The 13,581-nt window shown below is 39.5% G+C and overlaps 1 protein-coding gene across 8 annotated transcripts in view; it reads right to left on the bottom strand.

The window, feature by feature from the left end:
• MID1 (midline 1) overlaps positions 1 to 13,581 on the bottom strand; it is a 388,014-nt gene that overhangs the window by 138,381 nt on the left and 236,052 nt on the right. The window lies entirely within an intron of this gene.

The following is a 13,581-nucleotide window of genomic DNA, read 5'->3' on the forward strand; positions in this document are numbered from 1 at the left end:
GCAGACGCCTGTAATCCCAGCTACTCGGGAGGCTGAGGCAGGAGAATTGCTTGAACCCGGGCGGCAGAGGTTGCAGTGAGCAGAGATCACACCACTGCACTCCAGCCTGGGCGACAGACTGAGACTCCATCTAAAAAAAAAAAAAAAAAAAGAACAGAGAGCAGGTTAGGGGCCTGGTATCTCTGTTTCCAAGATGGCACCTTGAAGCCTGTGTCCTCTGGAAGGGAGGAATGCTATGTCCTCACATGGCAAAAGAGCAGGAGAGGAAGAACCCACTTCCACAAACCCTTTTAATAGCGGCATTAATCCATTCGTAAGGGCTTTACCATTAAGCCCCACATCCCAGTACTGCTGCATTGGGGATTAAGTTTCCAACAAACGAATTTTGGGAGACACATTCAAACCATAGCATATGGTATTCAGAATTACCTGAATATCTTAAGTGTTTGATTCTACGATGTTAACTCAAAGTTGAAAATAACCATGGATGTACAGTTAAGCTTATAGGGATGGACAGGAAGGAAATGAATAGAGACATTGGAAGAGGCATTGGTTTTGTCAGTACTTACTCACCAGCTTTTGCACCACTGGAAGAGGAAATTTCAGGAAGGAAAGGAAGGAAATGAGGGAAGAGTGCTGGGGGAAATAAACACATGTGACTACAGCTTTATGACCGGTGAGCACCAAAGATGAGTTGAGACTAGATCCCACTGGCTGACAGCCAATGTCTTTTGAAATGTCATAATGTCATTTGACAATGACAATAATATCAAAAAGCATCTCAAAATAAATAAATTCACTGGCTAGGTAAAATTGCAATAGCAGCTGAATCATGATTTTTTAGAGCCCATCACTTTAAGAAAGGGTTAGAAGGAAAATAATCGCAGAGAAAATTGTGTAGCAGGACGAGCCGCAGACAAAACTCCTCAGACACCGAGTTAAAGACGGAAGGGGTTTATTTGGCTGGGGGCATCGGCAAGACTCCTGTCTCAAGAGCCAAGCTCCCTGAAAGAGCAATTCCTGTCCCTTTTAAAGGCTCATAACTCTAAGGGGGGGGTCCACGTGAGAGGGTCATGATCAATTGAGCAAGTAGGGGGTACATGACAGGGGCTTCATGCACCGGTGGTTAGAGTGAAACAGAACAGACTGGGAAGTTTTACAATGTCTTCCAATAATCTATAGATAACATCAGTTGCTAGGTCAGGGGTGGAATTTTAACTACCAGGCTTAGGTCAGGCAGGCCCAGGCCTGGTTTCAGGTCTGGTTCCTTGGTTTCACGTCTGGTTGCTAGGCGCCGGGCTACCTGCCTTTAGTTTTGCTTCTCTTTCCTTTTCTGAGTATAAAACAATATAAAACAATATGAGAGGGTCTGTCTCTCTTCTCTCATTTCCCCCCTTTGAGACTCTCACTTTTTATAGTGGGAGTTCTCACTCTTATTTTTGCTACTTATGTCTTCCTGTGCAATAGATTGATAATGATTCACATAGTACACTTGTGCTGATACATAACACGAAGTGACACTGAGAGACTGGGCTACATGCTCGGCTAATTGCAAAAACAAATTTCCTGTTTTTCCTGGAATTTCTGGTACTGACACATTCAGTTCATCACAGAAGGTTTGAAATACTGGCTCAGGAGAGCGTTTATAAACTTTTCCTCAAACCACGATATTTACTTGAAGATCCAGTCCAGCTCCATCAATTTTTAGGGTTACACGTTCCCCTTTTTTCTAGCGAGGATTAAGGGGGTTGGTTATTACTAGTTCTAAGGGGTTACACTGACCACTGGTACAGGAAGGGCCACTTTTCCCTTGCTGAAGGTGGACAGGATTTTTTTTTTATCCAAGTAGCCTAAATGACACAAGACCAGTATCCACATTTATTTTTACACAGTCTTAATTTATGATAAATGTACTTATTTTCTGCCATATAGCCTCTTTCTTAATTAAGAGAACCACATCCTATTTTTAACCTATTATTATTAATGACAGCACAGGCATCGAATTTCAAGGTGACTTGTTTGGGCACTTCTTTTTTTGTTTTGTTTTGTTTTGGCTAACACTTTACTCGTATCGTTTATGAGCCTCCACCAGTCTTCAGTCCTTAATCTTATTTTAAAAACTATGGTCATGGGAGGCTCAGATGGGTCATAACACACATCAGGTTGGTCATTTCCCGGGCTACATACCTTGTATAGAGTAACATTATACAAACAAGTTTTTTTAGAGTTCCAGTACACTTATAATAACTGTAAAATAATAGGACTGTAGCAACCTTTTGTCCCACTTCAGTGACTTGATGTATATACTGGGAACAGCCCTCAGTCTGAGGAAGGTCAGTTGAAGTCCTTACTGTACAAGTCCAAATTTTAAGGAAAATGAGTCCCGCGATGAGTTTCCTCATGTTTCGGCCGTGCATGGACCAGTTAGCTTCTGGGTGTGACTGAAGCAGGGCTTGTCGTCTTCTTCAGAGTCACTTTGCAAGGGTTGGCGAAGCTGCTCCCATCCACGTACAGCTCTCGGTCTACTGATGTTTAAGGATGGTCTTGGAGGTTGGGCCCACTAGAATAAACTGAGTCTAATACCTCTACACAGTTATGTTTAACTGGGCTCTCTGATACCAGGAGTAAGGTGGCGGGGTTTAGGGTGTTGCAAACTTCAATTGTTATGCGGGGATTTTCACAGAGCAAGCTTTGGTATCTAGTTAGTCTAGCATTCATTAGCTAATGATGTCCTTTGGTATTTATTAAAGTCACCACAGCATGGGGGGACTTTATGTTTAGGTTTTGCCTAAGAGTTAGCTTATCTGCTTCTTGTGCTAACAGGGCTGTTGCTGCTAGGGCCCTTAGACATGCAGGCCAGCCTTTGGAAACCCCGTCTAGTTGTTTTGAGAGATAGGCCACTGGCCTTGGCCAGGGCCTTACAGTCTGGGTTAAAACTCTAACTGCCATGTTTTTCTTTTTCTGACACATAGGGTGTAAAGGGTTTTGTTAGGTCAGGTAGCCCCAGGGCTGGGGCTGACGTGAGTTTTTCTTTTAACTCATGAAAAGCTTGCTGCTGTTGGTTGTAATAGATGTAGTTTACTAATCTACATTTTTATTAACTGTCATCTACCAAAATATTGACTCAAATCCTGTAACTATTTGATTTCAAGCTTTACATTGATCTGGTATTCCTCATGGGACTCCAATTGCGTCTAAATGGACATGAGAGTTGAAAGACCTATAAGGGGCTTCTCTCGCTTTACAATGTCTTATTTTTTCTCCTGCTGGTTGATGAAATGCCAGGGTGAAAGGGATAGCCAATTGGACTAAAGTATAAGTGCCACTCCAGTTATTCGGCAGAGTGCCCAGTAAAGGTCCACCACAATACCACCACACATCCGCGTGAGGATGAACAAGGGCTGACTGATTGATAAGCTCTTGAAAATTCTTAAGCTCATCACATCCCTTCAGGTCTCCAAGGAATGCTAAGTTTCCTCCCTGTCGTGAGAGACACGAAGTGAACTTAGTGTTGGGAGACGGAGGCTGGACAGCCCTCGGGGGCTGACCCGCAGGGTGCCAGACTTTGGGATATAGCAGAGAGAGCTTGGCATGACTTATTACTCCAGGCTGTAGAATCCTGGAAAAGAGCTACCACACAGTCCATGCCTGGTCGACTGGAGGACCACCTTAGTGGAAGGGGGACAATCAGGGCCTCTGGCCTGCCATGTGCACAAGCATAACAATTGCTTTTGTTTAACGTGCAGATGGAATATTTGATCCATTCCAACCAGGCATTTGCATCTTGGTATGATGTCTTAATTGCCAAAGTTTGTTTTAAGTTTTTAACTTTTATGATCTTCTAGTAAAATGAATGTTTCCTTTAGCACCTATTTTTATTAGTTTTTAGACCAAAGAAAGCCAAATACCATTTTACATTTAACAATGCTTTCTGTATGATTTTTATACTAGATAAGCTAAATTTTACCTTTATATTAGTGTTATTGATGTTAAACTTAATTTTAATAAAACCTTGTAGACATATTTATCTAATTTTTAATGTTTGACCATAAGCAAGATTTTATATACTCTTTTTAACCTTTCATAATTTTTGTTAAAGAGCAGGTTGGTGCTTTAAGAAAAACCTGTTGCATTTTTATTTTAATGTCCAGTTCACAGAAAAACTGGATGATACCTTTTTAACTTTAGCTAATATGTTTACACACAGAATTTTCTTTACAATTAACGTCTCAAAACTCGCTTAAACTTTCAAAACAATAATTTTTTTAACCTTTTAATGTAGGTAAAAATCCACATTCTTATGCCTCCTTATAATCCTTTTACCAAAGGTATATTTTACTTTTCTTATACACCTTGCACATAAACTGTTTCTTCAATAGTACTCAGTACTTTTAAATTATACAACATTTTTTGCATAATTTTTTTTTTCCCGTTAGCAAAGCAGCTGCCGCTACAGATTGAATGCATCTGGGCCATTCGCGGGTTACTGGGTTAAGGATTTTTGATAGGAAGGCCTCAGTGCTCTTGGGATACGTCCTTGTTTACACTGACAACAAAGTAGTATTAGAGTGTTACAGGGTTACTGAGAATACCTTTAATTATTAATTACAGGTTTTTAATTTACCTTGGCTTTTAAAGGAATAGGGTATACTGTTTTTTTTTAACTACTTGTATATTTCTCTCTTTCTCTTTTTCTTTCTCTCTTTGACTTTCTGTCTCTCTGTCTCTCTCTGACTTTCCTTTTGCCTCTGTTTCTTCCTCTCTTTCTGCCTCTCTCTTTCTGTCTGCTGGTCTTTCCTTGCCTCTGCCAGCCGCTTATGCTGCTGTTCTCTTAACTACTGTGGGGGGAAGGGGATCTAAAACCAGCTGTAACTGTCTCTGTACGGAAACTGGTCTGGGTGCCTTGGCTTACAGGCTACCATACCTTTGAAACAAGGGACCTGTCTAGGCTTCCTTCTGATGGCCAAGCCACCTCTAATGCTGGCCAGTCTATTTCACACAAAGTTTTAAGTTCTCCTGGTGTCATAGTACTCCATAGTCTTCCTTAAATCCTTTCTTGAAATTTTTCAACATAGTTCCTAGTAGGGTGGGCTTATTTGTGCCTGACCCATGCTTCTTTGAGACAAAACACCATGCTCACACCACACGCACACCACAAAACAAAGAACAGGTAAAAAGGGCACACACACACTTTTGCAGTTTACACCAAACCAGAATCAAAACCAAAATTAGAGTATCCAGAAATCCAAGCCAGGTCAAAACCAAAACTAAGCAATCCAGGCAATCCAAGTATCAAGCAATCCAAGTCAAGTCAAAAACAAAAACCAAAGTGCCAGTACTGCCACACCGTGGGTGATCAGGCCATGCTTCCACTCAAATGGAGTAGGCAAGTTCCTACTCAAATGGAGTAGGCAAGTTCCCAAGACCAGTCCTGTGAAGCAATTCAAACCAAGTCAAAACCAAAACCAACACCAAAGTGCTGATAAAGGCACGCTGTGGGTGATCAGGCCACGCTTCCACTCAAATGGAGTGGGCAAGTTCCCAAGACCAGTTCCGTCAAGCAATTCAAACCAAGTCAAAACCAAAACCAAAGTGCCGATAAAGGCATGCCGTGGGTGATCAGGCCACGCTTCCACTCAAATGGAGTGGGCAAGTTCCAAAGACTAGTCTTACCAAGTTTTAGATGTCTGGACTCCAAGTGCCAGTTCCTTCCCGGTGTTCAGCCACTGCGTTGATCCTCCACGGGGGCCTGCCACACACGGCTCTGGCGAGGCGTCCCACCTGGGCAAATGCCTACCCGGGAGCGCTCTCAGGATCCGCGTCGCTCCGGCTGGTTGGAGTCCCCCGCAGGGATGTTCCACAGGGCAGGCTAAAGCCACCTAAGGAGCTGCCTCAACCGTCTGTTAATCACCTCGCTTCCTGGTCAGGGAACCAAGAAATGTAGCAAGACAAGCCGCAGACAAAACTCCTCAGACACCGAGATAAAGAAGAAAGGGGTTTATTTGGCCAGAGGCATCGGCAAGACTCCTGTCTCAAGAGCCGAGCTCCCCGAGTGAGCAATTCCTGTCCCTTTTAAGGGCTCACAACTCTAAGAGGGGTCCACGTGAGAGGGTCGTGATCGATTGAGCAAGCAGGGGGTACGTGACAGGGGCTGCATGCACTGGTGGTTAGAGTGAAACAGAACAGACCGGGAAGTTTTACAATGTCTTTCTATAATCTATAGATAACATCAGTTGCTAGGTCAGGGGTGGAATTTTAACTACCAGGCTTAGGTCAGGCAGGCCCAGGCCTGGTTTCAGGTCTGGTTCCTTGGTTTCGCGTCTGGTTCCTAGGCACCGGGCTACCTGCCTTTAGTTTTGCTTCTCTTTCCTTTTCTGAGTATAAAACAATATAAAACAATATGAGAGGGTCTGTCTCTCTTCTCTCGGTTGTAGGAGAATAAAGTTGCTATTGTAGCTATAGCAGAGACCAAGAGAAGAGCTTGGGAAGTCTGGGTGGTGGGTGCCCTGTGCCACTCTTCCACAGTGAAGCAAATAAGGTTTGTGGGAAGACAGGGTCGCAGCGTTCCAGGGGAGGGGTTATAAAGCAAGTAGTCTTCTGAGGGTGAGTTATTCCCAACCCAAAGACTTTTTGGCCTAAAAGCCAAGATTTAAACTGTTTATTTGGAGACTTGAGAATTCTGCCCAAAATATATGTTAAAAAAAAAAAAATGTACTCTATATAAGAACAAATCCCATAAACGCTATGAAGCTTCTAATGGCTTTTAAAACATATTCTCAAGGCAGGCTAAAGTCTGAGAGATTCTTCTTGTATTATCAAAGTATGCTTCCTTGTTATCTTTGAGATAAATTATAAATGTAATTTGTAAAACACGAATACAAGGCATGAGTTTAGAGTTAATATCAAAAGGTATGACCTTATCCCTAAGGTTATCCCTTATCCCCAAGGGAGTTGACTTAAGAGTTTTTTGTTGTTATTTTGCTTTGCATCTTATTTGTTTATTTAAAATTTAAAGGAAAAAAGTTTCATTTTAAACAATTTAATTCTCATTGAAATGCATTTTAAGTGTGAGTTTCATCCTGTACATTTTATCCATTGAATCAAATTAGACAAGAAGCTGGCTTTTAAACATTAAAAAAAGGCAAAATTAAAATAACTCAGTACTTAAGATGCAATCTAGGGCTTAAAAATTCACTTACAAAAAAATCTAGCTTTAAGAACAGTGAGCTTTCAAGGTGGCTAAGCTATATTAAAGTGAAGTTATACTTATTTTGACTATAAATATGAATACTGATTAGAGAAAGTATCACACGACTATATGAGAACACATTTCAGTTTTGAAAAAACAAATTTGAATGCCTGATTTGTCATCTTCATGGTAAAGATATGTTGGTTCTCTCTTTTACGTAGCTCCTTTAGCTTGTCCTTATATAAGTCAACAGGGTCTCTTGATTCAGGGCATAGTTCCAAACAATTCTGCCAGTTGTCTAAATCTATTCTTTCCATTCCAAATTCCAAGTGACTCTTTCTCTTTGAAACAGATGCAAATACTTAGTTTCACAACTTTAGTCATTTTCATCCTTAGAATACAGACTGGGAAATTGCACACTCCAGGGGTGCTGGGCAAAGGGTGCCAGACCATGGCAAGGATGCTGGTGACTTCACCGAAGGGAGCTTTACTGTGCCGGAGCCACTGCCAGCTACCCTCCTCCAAGCACCGACTGCCAAAACATCACAGTCCAAAGAGGGGTGCTCCGTTCCCCCTTCCCACCTCCCCCTCTTCACCTCCCTGCCTATCAGCATCCAGAAGCAATTCTTTGCATGGGTGCTTCTTCATCCTGATCCTGACTGGCAGCTCCAAGGATTAAACTCAAGTCCTTTGGAGCAGTCGCTTTATGCACATTAGCCCCCTGGGGTGTTGAACTCAAAAACCTCTATTTTTTCCCCCGGGTCTACCCTGTATCTCACAAAACCCTAGTTAGCCACTGTGGTACACAGTCTTTCTTCCATTCCAGGCTATCAAAAGAAAACAAAACAAAACACCAGACCTTACAACAATATGATGGATATGGTAATGATCGAGCGTCTTTAGGGTAGTGGGTAAATTCCAAGTTCTTTCATAACTGAGACTTGGGAACTCGTTTTCTTCTTTATCATTAAGACTTCACATTTTCATCAGCAGAATCTTGCTTACAATAGCACAAATGATAATTTGGCTGAATGAAAATGGCTTGTGGTGTGTGTGTGTGTGTGTGTATGTGTGTGTGTGTCCATTAAAAAAAGTTCCTCAAAACTGCTGAATGAAAATCAAGACCAGTGTCTTCTTAATCAAACAAAATTTCCTGCTTAGGGACTGCGTTAAAAAAAAGAAAAGAAAAAAAAAAAGACCATCTGGCCTCTCTCTGCTATTTGAGGGGTTTTTTTCTCCTCCTCACTTCCTGGTTATCTTTAGCAAAACATTATCATTTCTCGTATAAATTGTTTTTACCACGGTGCATTTCCTTCTGTGCATTACTTTAATAAATGGGATAGAAAGCATTGCTCCATTTCTTGAAAAATACTTTTCAGCTCTAAATGGCAGGTTTAAAGGGGGAAAAAATGAAAAATGTGCTTAAAAAAAGGAAGATGGAAGTCAAATCACAGTGAGGGCATTAACTACTCATGTTTCTTTAAACACTTCTGCCAAGGCAAGCTCTTTCTTTTTCATATATATATACATGTATATATATAGAGAGAGTAATAATTAAATTCCAAAAATGAAAAGCCACCCTACGCACCCTACCCTACTCATTTAAGGTGATAACTATGCTAAACACCCTCCAAGAAATAAGTCTGAAATGGAATTAATTTCCATGTGGGAACAAAGATGACAATAAAAATACGATCAAATCTCAATTAACTGAAATTCTTTGGAAATGAGAGAGTACTGGTTAATTTAATTTTCTGGTTAACTGAACCCCAAATAGAAAACTTAAAAAAAAATCCTAATGGAAACATTTCTACAATGCTTGAGTCCACTTTACTTGCATAACTACAAATCACATATTGGATCTAATTGAAAGGTTTGAGGTAATTTCAAATCTTATTTTTCCTTGAGATCATCATTAAAAAGACCTTTTTTCATTTGATCATAAATAGAGATGACGTAGGAGATTGACTTGAATGTATAATTGTATCCATGACCATGGATTTTTACAGTAATTCATAATATCACCTTCTTCCTTGTATTTCACAAATCTTTAGGAAAAGTATAATGTAGAAAACTTGTGGTTAATAAAGGTTTGATATTTTAGCAAAGTTCAGGTAAGCTGAGGTTTTTGTGCATTTACATGCTAAACAAAATGACAAAGATTCCTGCTTTTCTCACTGCTGTTCAGTAAGAGTAAAAAATGAATGATAATTTTAATATAGTACTTCCGATCAATTTTGTTAGCACAAACTAAAGACTATGGAATACTTTGAGAAATATATAAACTAATTGAGAAAGCACTAGTGTTTAGTTTCCCAGTGGAACATAATGGCAGCTCAAGACTGGTCCCAAATGTCCTCCTTCCATGGTGCAGTCATGTCCAGTCCAGCTTGGGCTCCCCATTCCAATTTCCCACAGAAATTTATACTGTGCCACCTGAGTTACCAAATAATGACACCATAATTGAATCAAATTATTGCCCAACAAAAAGAGACCTCTAGTCTTACATTTTAGCGTTCCACCCTTTGATGAAGGTTATTGTAGAAGACTCTCCTGTATTGGGTAGGAGATTGGGAAAATGTTAGCTAAGATCACTTCCAGCTCTACAATTCCAAATAGCTTGCATTGTATGAGGGAAGATAAGGATAAGACTGGGACTCATGTTCTCTCTCTGAATACCCACACACTCTCACACTCTGTCTCTCTACCTCTGTCTCTGTCCCTCTGACACACACACACACACACACACACACACACACACACACACACACACCACTTTTTCTTTTGGGGAGAGGAAGATATCACCAAGTCCTCATCCCCCAAAGCAATACTAGGCAAATTTATTTTGAAATCTTTTATATGCCAAGAACTCTGATAGCTACTGAGCACACAGTAGGGTTTTCATAAATATTTCCATAAAGGACTGAATGAAGCTCAGGAGATCCGCCATCTCTCACTTATGGGCCTACAAAAGATATTCTTAGAGGGAGAAAAGATCAATAATGTCAGATTTAGCCGTGGTACTGGTGTTTGTGCCGATGACTATTTTGAAAAGAGTACAGTTGTTACACACTAAAAATAGGACTGTATTGTAAGGCATATACATCTGTGTATATATATATTTATGTATTAATATTATCAACTACTATGTCTTGGGCACAAATGTGTGAAGAACATTTTGAGGATGCATGTATTGAGTATATATTTTAGATCTCAATCTGTAACTCAGTTTAGAGCTTGCAAAGATAAAATCAGTGGGTCCTTATTTTTGTTCGCTTTGTCCTTCTATCTGTACTGTCTTCTCTCAGTATCTTTTCACCAAGCCTTGCCCTGAAGAACGATAATGACACCAAAACATAGGCACTTTTTCTTTCTAAGGACCCCTCAAGGGATATTATAAACTTAATGTCTTGGGGAATTCTGCAGAGACTTTCCAAACTGGTATACTCAAAATCAGTGTCAAGGCCCTGAGGGTGATTCGGCCCCAACTTCTGTCACCACAGTGATTTCCAGGTTGATTGGGTGCACGTGACATCCTTGGGTCAAGGGTATGGACAAGTAGCCCTGTGCCACATAGAACCACCAAACACTCTTCCAGCCCATAGAAGCAGCATTGGGAAGTACTGCGGATTATTACCTGCTGACTGTGTGTGAAGTTGTCCTTCCAATAAATACTTATTTTCCTTAGAAAAGGGCAAAAAGGTCTCATGATACATTACTTAGGTAACTGTTATACCCTAATAGAGTAGCGCACTTGTATTAATTCTTCACCATACAAGACAAAGAATATATATAAAATTTGGTGACTTAATGGAAATAATATTTATTTAGGGAGTGATGAATTCTAGGCAAAATAAAGAATGCATCAATATTCCTAACACCCAAATGGTTGACATGTGATGCAATTTACATAAGGCTTCCTTTGAATTTCATTTTTTGGAGCTTTCCTTCATATATCCATAACTGGCATTTAAAAAAATATCTACAATATGCCAGGCACTTTATACAAATTGGGTCTAATCCCTACCCAATCCCTAAATAGTGGGTATCATTTTCCCCCTTCTGCAGATGAGGAAACTGAGACACAGAGTTAAAGCATCTTCTCCAGGGCCACACAACTGGCACATGGCAGAGACCAGTTTAGAATCTGGGTTTTTCTGACTCTTAAAGATCTCTTTCTGGAAGTGAAATTACTATGTCGAAGACACACCCGCATATTCATGTTTATTGCAGCACTCTTCACAATAGTCAAGATATGGAATCAGCCTAAGTGCCCATCTACAGACAAAAGGATAAAGAAAATATATTTCTTTATGGGGATGATTAGGACAATGCAATACTATTCAGCCATAAAAAGGATGAAATCCTGTCATTTTTGGCAACATGGATGAGCCTGGAGGACATTATGTTAGGTGGAATAAGTCAGGCACAGAAGACAATTACTACATGGAACAAACCTGCACATTTACCCCTTGAATCTAAAATAAAAATTCAAATTATAAATAAAAGAAAATAAAATTTAAAAACATTAAAAAAGATAAATACCACATTATCTCACTCATATGTGGAATCTAAAGAAGTCAATTTCATAGCAGTAGAGAGTAGAACAGTGGTTCCCAGAGGCTGCTGAGGGTATGGGGGAAGGGAGGAACGCGTAGAGATTGGTCAATAGGTACACAAAGTTAGACAAGAAGAGTAAGTTTTGATGTGCTATCACACAGTAGGGTGACTACAGCAAATAACAATGTAATCTATATTCAAGACAGCTAGAAGAGAATATTTTGACTGTTGTCACCACAAAGAAATAATAAATGTTTAAAATGATGGATGTGGTAATTACCCCAATCTGATAATTATACTGTGTATCCATGTACTGAAACATCACATTGTACCCCATAAATATGTACAATTATTAGGTGTCAATTATAAGTGCAATTTTTTTTAAAAAAAATTTCTTTCCTCAGCAACATATTGCTGCTACAGCTTCAAGGAATTGGAAATTTTTGATAAACTAATATGAATAAAACGTGGACACTGTAGATTCTGGCAGTATTTCAACTACTTCTAAACTTTAATTTTGAAAAGACGAATAGTTAAACATTGGTCATGTGTTCCTTCTTCACCAGGAGCTATTCAGAAATTTCACAGGCTAAACCCTCCCAGTTCTGTCTTAGAAGGACTGACATCTGGATCATATTGGCAAGGGGGTGCTTTAAACATAAGAGAAAATTAGGAGAAAGACCTAAGACTGGATTACTTCCACGAGTTCACTCACCGATATCCGCCCAAGTACTGTCTTTTTTCTTGTAACTAGCTTGTCACCCATTCTTTCTACTCAGTGAACAATGGCTTGTGACCTCACAGTTAGCGAGTTCATAGGAGAAATATATCAGTTATAATTAATGTTTACTAGAATAAATGTAAATATTTTAAAACATACAACAGTTCCAAGCACATGTGATTTCCATTTTATTTTATGAAACATTAAAAATCCACTTGTCCACCCCATTAATTATAACCTGCTCCCAGCCCTGACCTGTATATAATTCCTCCTGACATAAATTGGAACAAGGTGCTCAGAATAGAAGCAGCCTACACCCCAACTGGGCTACAAAATGTCAAGTTCCCAAACCTCTCAAAAGTGTAACCTGACATTTTGCTAAGATTAGAGACAGTTTATGAATTTAAAAAGAGGGCTTAAGGACTCACCACAGTTAAACCTACAGTAACTCCTGAAATATCCAAAGTAAATAGGACTAAGGGAGCCCTGGGGACACCAAAACCCTGTTAGAAGAGAAGGAACAGTCTTTAGTGGGTGGTATTTCTTTGCAGAAAATAATGTACATGCATTCAACCAGAATTAAGAAGAATGCAACAATAAACTTTGAGGCTTGAAGCCCTCTAGAGATCTAAAGGAGTCATGAATGGGCCATGTGAAATATTTCTCCTTTTGCTACATGTGAATGATTGAATTTATACTGCCCATTAATCCTAAATGTTGAAGGCAAAAAAAAAAAAAGAGAGAGAGAGAATGGCTAACTTTTTAAATAGTATTCTTCTTGACATGAATATAATATGTATTTATTATACATATGTATAATGTATATTGGTGAATATTTATAACATTCCCAAAGAGCAAAACACCTATAGAAGGATCTAACCGCAAAGAAGCGACATTCCACAGGTTGATCTTTCTAGTCATTTTCTGTACCTCTTAGCCACAAAAATGGGATCAGACTTTACGTTTTGTTTTGCAAGTTGTTATTTTAAATATAATATATTGGGTGATTTTTCATGTCTAAAGATTCTTCTGACTTTTCAAGATTAATTTCAAGTACCTTTTAGTACAACTAAAGTATTACAGCCACCTTCCAAATCAAATAGACTATATA

The sequence above is a fragment of the Pan paniscus genome, chromosome X (assembly GCF_029289425.2).
Source record: "Pan paniscus chromosome X, NHGRI_mPanPan1-v2.0_pri, whole genome shotgun sequence".
In the NCBI taxonomy this organism is placed as follows: Eukaryota; Metazoa; Chordata; class Mammalia; order Primates; family Hominidae; genus Pan; species Pan paniscus.